Source organism: Hesperophylax consimilis, chromosome 20 (assembly GCF_061612785.1).
Source record: "Hesperophylax consimilis isolate HC1 chromosome 20, BYU_Hcon_1.0, whole genome shotgun sequence".
In the NCBI taxonomy this organism is placed as follows: Eukaryota; Metazoa; Arthropoda; class Insecta; order Trichoptera; family Limnephilidae; genus Hesperophylax; species Hesperophylax consimilis.
Window position 1 is genome coordinate 29,529,249 of NC_142855.1, and position 8,860 is coordinate 29,538,108.

An 8,860-nucleotide genomic window follows, 5' to 3' on the forward strand; every position below is an offset into this window, starting at 1 on the left:
ATGTAATCAGCTATCTGAATACGAAAAAATATAAAAATATATCCTTACAGATAGCTTGAAGGCAACGCATTAACAAATATCAGAAATTAATAGGATTTCACTATCGACAAATAAATTTTCTGACGTCATCTTTCAAACTAGTCACAATCATGACGTCATGCAGTGTGAGATACACTTTTAACGAATTCATATAAACAATACGACCAGGGGCGTATAACTCTCGCATGACCTTGTAACCCTGATGGGAGGAGTTATCCTCAACCCAAATTCTTATAGACAAAGCTGTTTTGGCTGAAAGCTCAGATCTCATTGGCTCAGAGCAAAAATTATAGTTTGATCTCTCGCTCTCTACCATAGCGACTTGTGTAACAGAAAGAGAAGCTAAGCATGTGTTATGCTGCGATAAAAATTAACGGTAATTTCCAAGACGCCATTTCGGAAGTTGAAGTCAGTTGAAGTTTTTAGCGTAAATATTTTGAATTTTGAAAATCGTCTAACCCATCTAAAAATAATGTTGCGTGCTAGAATTCTTCAAAGTGATAAATTAATGCCGTGTTGTGTTAAAGGTTGCTCAGACGGATTCGATAATCCGGTGCTAGCAAGAAGCAGCAAGAAATACGTTTGTTTGTGGGTGTCATTTCGCAATTCAAAGCAAAAATACGGTACTTTTGGGATTAAAAAAGAATGCTTGGCAACGCTTAATCTTCCAGTCATCATATAATATCCTGTCTATCTCCACCAACTGAAAGAAGGACCCGAACCCGTTGTTAAATACAGGTACTAACCTCTCGTTCTTTGAAACAATGTTCCTGATTCCTGAATGTACTTCATTGGCTAATAATTTAATTAATTTTCCTTTTCAGACCTATCCGTATTCCAACGCGATACTATACCACGTATAAGAATGCTAAAACTGCTAAAAAAAGCCACGATTACATCAAACAAGGTCATTTAAACCTCTCCAGAATTGCATCATGTAAGTATTCAGATTTAACCAGCATTTTAGATGATGTTTGCTGACGACAAAGCTGTGAAAATTATATGAAACCCTTGCAGGAGAATTTGAATAACTTCTAGTGCTGTGGCAATAATAACTAACACTTAAATTTGTTACTTTTCTAATATTTATAAGATGTAAGTCACCTACAGTAGGCTTCAACAGTGTGGAATCCTCATTTGAAGAAATATTCTGAAGGTATACACCTAATTTATATTGCAGTGAAACTTGCTCAAGAAGTTTTGTTTTCGCTCCCGTAAAATTCTGCAGAAACTGCATAACACGCTATTTTTTCCCATAGAAGAAAGTTCAAAAGTTCAACAGTTAATTAATCCATCACCATGTCCCCTTTTTCTCAAAGTATTTTTAATTATTTTTATCCATGAAATTTATTAAATATGTGTACAATACTAGAATAGTGTAATCATTGGTCTCAAATTTTGTCTTTTTCTAGGTAAGACGAAGGGCATTTTGAGCTGCATTGGTCCGACGGCAGCCCTTTCTCCCAGGAAAAAGAAGACGCACTTGGAGATTTTGGGCACCAGACGGCAACTGCGATATGTATAACATTTGTATATATATATAACAGACTTTTCTGTAGGCCTTTTTAAGGTATACAATTCCGTAGTACATTATTTTGATATTCTCATAAGGTCTCGCCAGCGTTAGCAATGTAAGCGGCCAAAAATAATCTTTATATCGACTTTTCTCTGCTTATTATCAATATGTGTCAATGCATATCTTATTTATCTAAACCTTCCGGAATAAATTCTCTAAATGATGCTGAAAACCTTATCGAAATCAGTCGCATAGTTAAGAAGAACTAAGCGCACAAACAGACAGACGCGAATGTCACTTTATTTTATACTATTTATAGATAATGGATTCCACTACGAATCGTCAGTATCCAAAATAGAAATATTAATTACATGTTCTTAACTTCTATTTCATAATATCTTTTTTTGTTTTACAAGCTATATTTCTTTACGAGCTTTTATTATGTACACGATTTTTATGTTTAAGTATTATGTTTTAAATTATACCATGTAAAAGTCAAAAGGCGTTAATATTGTTGTTCGTCTAGTCAGGGTCGGCCCTAAGCCAAATGGCGCATGGCGCAAGTAAATTTTTAGCGCTCCTTGTCAAAACCAGTAGATGCCTAGGCCCTAGGTAGTAGATAGGCGATCACTGTAATCAATTATATTTTGATGATTTGTATGTATGCGTAGCGTGGTTTTTATGAAAGATAATCTTACGTTGGTCAAGGTATTATCACCCTTGGAAATTCATCGCACGAAGCGGACTGCTCTAATTGCGCCGCACAGGGTCGGCCCTGCCTCTAATTCTTTTTTTCATTACTTGACATAATGAATATCTTTCAACACGTTGAAAATGTATTTTGTGTGTATATTCTTGTATTTTTGTGCAAGGTCAAATATAATCCTATTAAGTTTTTGCAGTAAGACAGAAATCCTGGGTTCGATTCCTAGTTGAGACCGTTACTTTTTATTTTTGTGTGTCTTGTTCTGTTTTATGTTTTGTTTAGATATATAAGTATTATCTTCTACTTCATTGATAAATCAATGCTCAATGTATCGGTTGTACTGACCCTGCTTTGTATTAATGTCCATTGTCTTTTTGAAAATAAAAAATATTTTGATGTGTGCATAGCTTTTTTTAATTTCCTTTTCCTGTATTCCAATATTATAATTTTTTAAATATAATTTTCTGGCTAGCGAATGAACGATGTTAGCTGGGTGCAGTTATATTGTCTATGTTTGCACTTTTTTTAAATAGCCTTGAGATTTCCCTATGGTCCACGATATATTTACCTGTCTGGACAAAAAAAGCGTTTTATCTGTGGTCGTCTGTGGTTAAGGGGGTGACAAAATGGGGCCATACAAAAAGCCCGAAGATATCGATCTAGAGAGTGGTTTATTTATGGCCGGAATGATGTCATTTACTTGAACTGCTTCACCTAGAAGAGAAATTAATAAAGTATTACTAATAACAATAATTTTTTTAAATTATTTTATAAATTAATATTAATAACAAAAAACTATTTTCACAAAGAAGCACGAACAAATAATCAATTATTGAAGACAATATTAAAGATTTCCAAACGAAAATCTGAAACAGAAAAATCAGAAAAGGATACGGTCACATCTAGATCTCGAACCCAGGACCCTTCTGGACCAGGGTTTAGAAATCGTTAATATTACCTTCAATAATTAAATATTACAATTAGGGGTTTTACTCAATAAAGATATTCCAAAAAATAAATAATCATTGTACTTTATAGTACCGTAAAATTGGTCAAACGTTTATGCACACAAAATAACATTTTTAAAAACTCATTGCTATAATAAGCGAAAATTGTGAAAATATATGTACCAAAACAGGAGTTGTTTGAAACAGCTCGTCAAATGCATTTAAAAATACCCTGTGAATTTGTTCATGAAGAATTAAATAACAGAACAAAGCGTATTTTTAACAATATTCGGAGCTTTGTTCGCTGTTGTTTTATGGCAGCACTGGAATATCTTCAGAAACTCGATTTTTTTCTTAATTTTGTAATTTCTATGGATATAAATCCGCGTGCAACGCGTCACTTTTTTGTTGGTTATGTTATTTTGGCTTTACTCGTTGCGTCGATTTGAACTTTGAACGAAAACATTCCATCCTTCTCTCAAGAAATCCCTCGACCTCATAAAAAAATTAAAGTGAAACAGAACTACCAGATCTTTACGCAAGAGCATGGATTCCACCGCCATCAAGTTAGAACCAGGCACAAGTGCGGAAGAGAGTGTTCCTGTGATACTTACGGAAATCGATATAGACTATCCTTTTATCAAAAAGGAATGTCCGGAATCCATTTCCGAAAGCAATTCAGGTATTTCTTTTTTTTAATTCTTGGTACGTAACTGTTACACAGACTCAAAATGCGATCGGGAATATTTATTAAAACTGTAGGTTCTTGCTTGTCTATAACGAAATGCTCACTCCTACATATCGACCTAAGCTACTCTTCTGGGTTGTGTTACTAATATTCTATTTTATTTTTGTGATTTGGCAAAGTTGTGAGGGGTGTCTGGGAAGGGTTTCGGTTGTCGTTAGGGACTGCTGTAATTCATACCTTGAATCGTCCTGTTCTAAGTGAAGTAGAAAAGGTAGACGCCTGTAGAGCCGTTTTTAACAAAGCCGAGTCAGTGAAACGACGCGTTCTGATGAAGTCGACATTAACTATAAACAGTAGAGAGATCATGCATAATGTCACGCAACAACATGCGTGACATTATGCTCAAATGCTCTCAACCGTTCAAAGTTAATGTGAACTTTATTAGAACGGGTTGTTTCACCGACTTGAGAGAGCATACACAATGTCACACAAAAAACATGACATTGTTCATGCTCACTCAACCGATATTGATGATATTTATTTTAAACTTTCCCTGAAATTTCTTTTTTTTTTACAATATAATATCCGATCCTACTGTGCTTTTATTTATATAATGACGCCCTTTTGAAGTTCGTTTATATGGGATTAGTAAATATAATTTACTATTAGACATGCCTGAACTGCCTGAGTAACAACCTTTTGTATTAGTTTAGTTATAAATAGGAGATATCCAATGATTCGGCATACTTATTTCCCTCCATTTGTATTATGGGCAATGAGAAATACATATTATGGTACTTAATACCAGAATGTCAGCACTGAAATAAATCCCTGCTTCTAGTATTACGTAGTGGTATTCAAAAGCTTTTCGATTTATTAATTTCTTGACTGTCAAATGCATCATTTAGAATCTTATATATAAATACTCCCTTGTCTGACTCCCCTTTCCATATTAACCGGTGTTTACTGGTGCAACATTTTAATGTTCCAGACGACTTGGGTCTCTTGTTGTTGATGCTAGAATGTTAATATTGATGCGGAAACATTAATTTCTTTCATTTTTTTCCAAAGTAGTGCCAATGTAATGTTTTTCGTTTCTCCAGGTAATATTAATGTGGAGACTGTTACCATCAAGGCAGAACCAGGATCCCAAGAAGAAGTTGGAGGTGGAATTCCTTATACTGATCTTGACATAGACCTCCCGGATGTTAAAATGGAATACTTAAAGCGCTCTAAAAAAATAAACCTGACCGCAAGTAATTCGATTTTTTTATATTAAATTTAATCGATTCTGGGGTGGTGGTTTTTCACCGGACCATTATTAAATAGAATTTAATGTATTTGGGTTCTGACTAGGAGTTGGCGGTATTATATAAGTGTGCTTATGGGTTAAGGTCCTCGATTGCGAGTTTAATTTAATTAATTTATTGTTATTACGCATTTAATTCATAAGAATAATCTTGTGGAACGTTCTGGATTGGTGGATTTTTTACTTGTTTATTTTCTAAACTACCAAAGCAGTTAGTGAGCAAGTTCGCAAAACGTGCTCTCAAATATGTTATATCTGCTTACACTTAATATATATTTGAGTATTTCTCAAAATAAATGTACGTAACGAAAATGTAGTTACGAAATAGTGTTACGATATAGTCATAAGACGTAACTAAATAGTAAACATAAGGCTTGTTTACACAATGGCAAATTTTATTTTACTTTTTTTATTATTTATTAAATTTAATTAGTTGTCGTCTTTTTTAAATGTAAGTAATTATCCTTTACTTTTTTATTTATTGTACATACTACAAACATACATAAACTCACGACCCAAATACTTGTATTTTGTTATACCCGTTGTAAGGGGTTCAAAAAAAACAAGGGAGTATAAATAAATGTTTTTTAATCAAATTATCAGCTCCCAAAGTACATAACACAATATTCAACAAATCTTAAGAAATTAAAGAACAGGCACTGTTTAAACTATTAAAAATTAAATAACATACAATTATTTAGTTTGAATCACTATCCATTAGCGTTTTATAAATTTCTTCCTCATCTTTATAATAATTGAAATCTTTCCGAGACACATTTGGTTTCACAGTCAGTTTTTCAGTCTTTGGTTTATCTCTCCGCTTTGGCGCATGAATAAAGTCATTTAGTGATAGAGATTTAGAGATAAGGCCCTTACAAACCACTTTCTTTTTTGTATGGATATTTTACAGTTTTTCGTTTTTAAGAATAGTCACTCCACATGGTTTATCCTTGATTTTGTGAGAATCTTCAATTTCATTTTCATTATTCATATTTTCAATATCAGTTTTATTTTCTATGGCATTATTATTTCCTATTATAACATCTCCGATGTTGTCATCAAAATCATTGACATTAAATTCTGCTTCATTAAATGTTATTGCATCCGACATATATTTATCACCTGTAATTATAACTTCGTCACTTACTAAATCGTCGAACAAAATTATTGGCATTGAATTTAAATCAGTGGTTTATCCTTCTATCATATGACTTTTTATTTCTTTACTTTGTTTTTCTGTGTCATCTGTTTGTATTATATCAATGGGATATTTTTGTTCTTTTATAATTTGTTGGTATTTTACTGTTGTTTTTCCTTTTCCTTTCCCTTTATTTTTTATTTTTTCTTCATCGTGTTGTGTAGAATATGTTTCGTCTTCAGTTATTAATCCTTCTTCTTTGAGGCATTTTATTTCAGTATCATAGAAAGTACGGTTTGCAGATATAAATTTTGATGAAGATGACATTGTTGCTTTTTCTTTTTCTGTGGGTTTTAGTTTCTTGCCTTTTTCCTTATTTAATGAGTCCTAAAAATTAAAAAAATAATCATTGAACTGTATTTTATTAATAATCCCATTGATACTATTTGATATTTCAGAATTCTAAAGGGTGTTTATTAGATTTTTACCTGCGTTTTCTTGTCTTTGATCCTAAAATACGTTTTCTCTTTAATATCTAATCTCAAATCAACTTTCACTCCTATGTTTTTAAAACTATCTCTGTCATCTGTTATATTTAAATCACCTTCATTCTCAAATTCCATATCTATTAGATTTGAATCACTACGTAAAATTAAACTGATATCACTTTCGGTCGTAGTAGAACTATTTGTTCTTTTGAATCTTTTAGCTGGTGGGTATTGTTTTTTCAATGCTTGACGTATATAACTACACTGTGCTTTTGGTTCTGATAGGGTGTTGGTTAGAAGTTCATGTTCTTTTGTGTAGTAACAATTGCAACAGATATTTTTATTGCAATCAAAGCAGCTCAGCAATTTATATTTAATTTTCGTGTTGCCATCCGTTGAAATTTGATGCAGCTTCATTGTACCTTTTATAGGAACAATGTTTTCAGGTATCATTTTGGTCATCTTCTGAATGTCATTTTCATTTATATAAAACATTTTTACTTTGCTATTAACTATTAAATAGTCATATGCTTCTTTTGCGTTGGTCATATCATTGCCGTGTGAAATATGATTGTCAAGTTGTCGTTTCAATGCTCCCTCAACCCCATCAGCTGGATCTTTTCCATGAGAGGCTTCAAAATAATTCCAAGTTGCATATTCAAATCCGTAATCTTTTATATTTTTTTGGAACATAAATAAATTATGTTTTTGGCGGTACTGAGTTGCAGGACTATCAGAAAAGATATGAATCTTTTTAATGTTAAAGTATTTGCATAGTTTCATTATTGGATCCAAATGAGCCCATATTGCTCCAGGACCATGTTCATTATTTGGGGATATGGAGTATATGGATTTGGGATTCAAATTTTTTCTGTAAAGTACGCAAGTGTGCAATGTGACTTGATTCCTGGATCCTCCGAAGTGTACAGCCTGAATTTCTTCCGACTGCTTGCATGAAAAGTTTTCTCACAAATCAATGCAGCTTCGTCTTCATCAAGGTTTTTAATACACTTTTTCCATGCTAGGTACTGATGCAAAACATTAAGTAATGAGTTTTAAGTTTTTATACATCATCTTGAAATTTTTTAACTAATGTAATCACAGTTCCTTTTACTACTTGTTTTGAATACTTCTCTGTCTGCTTTTCTTCAGATTTCTTTATGCCAATTTTAGTATAGATATGTATTCCCATTTTCCATTGAAGCCACTGCATGGGACTATCTTCATTTATAGTCAAATCAATATCTAGTTTCTTATCTTTGCATTCAGAACACTTGGAGTACATGCATTTGAAACATTTGCTGCAAGTGACATTTTTCATAAGTTCATCAATGTCAGATGTTTGAAGCAAACCTAGCTTCTTCGACGATTTTGCCTTGAAAGATAAATTGCAATGCTTTATGCAAGCACAAGTATTCCTATCTTGAAGTCTTGGTTTCACAACGGAGAACGGTCGGAACCGATAAAAAGTTTGTATAGATGCTTTACCACCTTCTGTCCTGTATTTTCTGTAGAGCTTGTATAATGGTTCAATAAAATATCGATTTTGTACTTTTTCTTTGTTTCTCGTTATGCACTCGTTTTTTCCCGCGCTAGATCCACTTACATCTTCTCTTTCAAAGAAATCTTTGATTTCTTTCTGGTATTTCTTTTTAATTTGGTCACTTGATTTCGTCATTCTAATTCTTCCTTTCAGCCCAAGAACATTAGAAATAGCTGTTTTTAATTTGTGTTTATTTACAATTTGGTTTGTAGCTACTTTTTTTAGTACTTTCTTTTCTCTGGGATCTGCTTTATTGAACTCTGTATTTTAAGAATCTGTAATTGTATTTAGCAAAATTAGCTTTCTTTTCACCTTATCTTTTTCTGGCGTGGACACATTTGGTAAAGTTTCTTCTAAAAAACTATTTGATTTCGTTAATGGTGTATCGTCACACCATGGAGTTGCAGTAGTTTCAATGGAAATAGCATCATTATTAGTCTTAGTTTGTTTATGCAATAATATTTTCAGAATGTTCACTTGACTTTT

The 8,860-nt window shown here is 32.7% G+C and overlaps 1 long non-coding RNA gene across 1 annotated transcript; it reads left to right on the forward strand.

The window, feature by feature from the left end:
* Positions 1-3,607: 3,607 nt before the first annotated feature.
* On the forward strand, positions 3,608-6,809 carry LOC149414515 (uncharacterized). The gene is made up of 3 exons (XR_016304121.1): positions 3,608-3,890; positions 5,000-5,152; positions 6,802-6,809. It is a non-coding gene; the product is annotated as an uncharacterized LOC149414515 (long non-coding RNA).
* The last annotated feature ends 2,051 nt before the right edge of the window (positions 6,810-8,860 follow it).